Raw genomic sequence first — 4,315 nt, forward strand, 5'->3', positions numbered from 1 at the left:
TCTGCATGGGTTTCCTCCGGGTGCTCCGGTTTCCTCCCACACTCCAAAGATGTGTAGGTTAGGTGGATTGGCCATGCTAAATTGCCCCTTAGTGTCCAAAGATGTGCAGGTTAGGTGGATTGGCCGTGCTAAATTGCCCCTTAGTGTCCAAAGATGTGTAGGTTAGGTGGATTGGCCGTGCTAAATTGCCCCTTAGTGTCTAAAGATGTGTAGGTTAGGTGGATTGGCCATGCTAAATTGCCCTCTGGTATCACAGGGGTATCCAAGGCGGCCTTCGCGACACACGACGGCGCAGAGTCGCTGAGCAGAAACTGATAGCCGAGTTCCACACACACGAGGACGGCCTCAACCGGGATATTGGGTTCATGTCACACTATTTGTAACCCCCACAGAGTTTCACTGGCTGTCTTGTCTGGAGACAATACACACCTTTTTAGCCTGTCTTGATGCTCTCTCCACTCACATTGTTTTGTTTCTTAAAGACTTGATTAGTTGTAAGTATTCGCATTCCAACCATTATTCATGTAAATTGAGTTTGTGTCTTTATATGCTCTGTTTGTGAACAGAATCCCCACTCACCTGAAGAAGGGGCTTGCAGCTCCGAAAGCTTGTGTGGCTTTTGCTACCAAATAAACCTGTTGGACTTTAACCTGGTGTTGTTAAACTTCTTACTGTGATCACAGGGGTTAGCAGGGTAAATACGTGGGGTTATGGGGATAGGGCCTGGGTGGGATTGTGGTCAGTGCGGACTGGATGGGCCGAATGGCCTCCTTCTGCACATAGGAATTCTATGTTTCTATGATCCAATCATCTGTTTTGTGATGTCGATGGAGGGATAATTATTCCCCAGGACGTCAGAGATAACTCCCCGCTCCTCTTCCAAATAATAGTTGGAGATCTTTCAAACCCACCCGGGCGGACAGACCCCCCCCAGGCCTTAGCTTCATCCAAAAGATTGCAGCCCCCAAGGTCCTGCACTGGCAGTGTTAACCCAGACTGTGTGTTCAGGTCTCTGGAGTCTGTGTTTCAGAGCTGTGAGTGGCACCTGCCGAGCTACAGTCTTTATTTATGGAGCCAGGCTGTCTGAGTGTGGAAGACATCCCAGCCAGACAAGATTCACACTGTGTGTAAATTCCAGCACACAGACCAGGATATGAGGATTTTAAAAAGTTGTTCTCAGGATGTGGGTGTCGCTGGCTGCGCCAGCGTTTATTACCCATCTCTAATTGCCCCTTGATCATAGAAACCCGACAGTGCAGAAAGAGGCCATTCGGCCCATCGAGTCTGCACCGACCACAATCCCACCCAGGCATCCCTACACACTTACCCGCTAATCCCTCTAATCTACGCATCTCAGGACACTAAGGGGCAATTTTACCATGGCCAATCAACCTAACCCGCGCATCTTTGGACTGTGGGAGGAAACCGGAGCACCCGGAGGAAACCCACGCAGACACGAGGAGGATGTGCAAACTCCACACAGACAGTGACCCAAGCCCGGAATCGAACCCAGGTCCCTGGAGCTGTGAAGCAGCAGTGCTAACCACTGTGCTACCGTGCCGCCCCACCACCTTTGAGAAGGTGGGGGGTGAGCTGGTTTCTTGAATCGCTGCAGTCCACGTGCTGTGGGTTGACCCACAATGCCATTAGGGAGGGAGTTCCAGGATTTTGACCTAGCGACTGTGAAGGAACGGCTGATATATTTCCAAGTCAGGATGGTGAGTGGCTTGGAGGGGAACTTGCAGGTGGTGGTGTTCCCATGTATCTGCTGCCCTTGTCCTTGTAGATGGAAGTGGTGGTGGGTTTGGAAGGTGCTGTCTAAGGATCTTTGGTGAGTTGCTGCAGTGCATCTTGTAGATAGTACACACTGCTGCTACTGTGCGTCGGTGATGGAGGGAGTGGATGTTTGTAGATGTGGTGCCAATCAAGCGGGATGCTTTGTCCTGGATGGTGTTGGGCTTCTTGAGTGTTGTTGGAGCTGCACCCATCCAGGTAAGAACATAAGAACATAAGAAATAGAAGTCATAGAAACCCTACAGTGCAGAAGGAGGCCATTCGGCCCATCGAGTCTGCACCGACCACGATCCCACCCAGGCCCTACCCCCACACATATTTTACCCGCTAATCCCTCTAACCTACACATCCCAGGATTCTTTAAGGGGCAATTTTTTAACCTGGCCAATCAACCTAACCCGCACATCTTTGGACTGTGGGAGGAAACCGGAGCACCCGGAGGAAACCCACGCAGACACGAGGAGAATGTGCAAACTCCACACAGACAGTGACCCGAGCCGGGAATCGAACCCGGGACCCTGGAGCTGTGAAGCAGCAGTGCTAACCACTGTGCTACCGTGCCGCCCCATAGGAGCAGGAGTAGGCCATCTAGCCCCTCGAGCCTGCCCCGCCATTCAATAAGATCATGGCTGATCTGACGTGGATCAGTACCACTTACCCGCCTGATCCCCATAACCCTTAATACCCTTACCGATCAGGAATCCATCCATCCGCGCTTTAAACATATTCAGCGAGGTAGCCTCCACCACCTCAGTGGGCAGAGAATTCCAGAGATTCACCACCCTCTGGGAGAAGAAGTTCCTCCTCAACTCTGTCTTAAACCGACCCCCCTTTATTTTGAGGCTGTGTCCTCTAGTTTTAACTTCCTTACTAAGTGGAAAGAATCTCTCCGCCTCCACCCTATCCAGCCCCCGCATTATCTTATAAGTCTCCATAAGATCCCCCCTCATCCTTCTAAACTCCAACGAGTACAAACCCAATCTCCTCAGCCTCTCCTCATAATCCAAACCCCTCATCTCCGGTATCAACCTGGTGAACCTTCCCTGCACTCCCTCCAATGCCAATATATCCTTCCTCATATAAGGGGACCAATACTGCACACAGTATTCCAGCTGCGGCCTCACCAATGCCCTGTACAGGTGCATCAAGACATCCCTGCTTTTATATTCTATCCCCCTCGCAATATAGGCCAACATCCCATTTGCCTTCTTGATCACCTGTTGTACCTGCAGACTGGGCTTTTGCGTCTCATGCACAAGGACCCCCAGGTCCCTTTGCACGGTAGCATGTTTTAATTTGTTTCCATTGAGATAGTAATCCCATTTGTTATTATTTCCTCCAAAGTGTATAACCTCGCATTTCTCAACGTTATACTCCATTTGCCATATCCTCGCCCACTCACTCAGCCTGTCCAAATCTCTCTGCAGATCTTCTCCGTCCTCCACACGATTCACTTTTCCACTTATCTTTGTGTCGTCTGCAAACTTCGTTACCCTACACTCCGTCCCCTCCTCCAGATCATCTATATAAATGGTAAACAGTTGCGGCCCGAGTACCGATCCCTGCGGCACGCCACTAGTTACCTTCCTCCAACCGGAAAAACACCCATTTATTCCGACTCTTTGCTTCCTGTCGGATAGCCAGTCCCCAATCCACTTTAACACACTACCCCCAACTCCGTGTGCCCTAATCTTCTTCAGCAGCCTTTTATGGGGCACCTTATCAAACGCCTTTTGGAAATCCAAAAACACCGCATCCACCGGTTCTCCTCCATCAACCGCCCTAGTCACATCTTCATAAAAATCCAACATGTTCGTCAAGCACGGCTTTCCCCTCATGAATCCATGCTGCGTCTGATTGATCGAACCATTTCTATCCAGATGCCCTGCTATCTCCTCTTTAATAATGGATTCCAGCATTTTCCCTACTACAGACGTTAAGCTGACCGGCCTATAGTTACCCGCCTTTTGTCTCCTTCCTTTTTTAAACAGCGGCGTAACATTAGCCGTTTTCCAATCAACCGGCACTACCCCAGAATGCAACGAGTTTTGATAAATAATCACTAACGCATCCACTATTACCTCTGACATTTCTTTCAATACCCTGGGATGCATTCCATCCGGACCCGGGGACTTGTCCACCTTCAGTCCCATTAGTCTACCCAGCACTGCCTCTCTGGTAACATTAATGGTATTAAGTATTTCTCCTGCTGCCAACCCTCTATCGTTAATATTTGGCAAACTATTTGTGTCCTCCACCGTGAAGACCGACACAAAAAACTTATTTAAAGACTCAGCCATATCCTCATTTCCCACTATTAACTCCCCCCTCTCGTCCTCCAAGGGTCCAACATTCACTCTAGCCACTCTATTCCTTTTTATATATTTATAAAAACTTTTACTATCATTTTTTATATTAATTGCTAGCCTAGCTTCATAGTCTATCCTTCCTTTCTTTATCGCTTTCTTAGTCTCTCTTTGTTGTTTCTTAAATTTTTCCCAATCACTTGTTTCTCCACTAT

The sequence above is a fragment of the Mustelus asterias genome, unplaced genomic scaffold (genome assembly GCF_964213995.1).
Source record: "Mustelus asterias unplaced genomic scaffold, sMusAst1.hap1.1 HAP1_SCAFFOLD_1492, whole genome shotgun sequence".
Classification (NCBI taxonomy): Eukaryota; Metazoa; Chordata; class Chondrichthyes; order Carcharhiniformes; family Triakidae; genus Mustelus; species Mustelus asterias.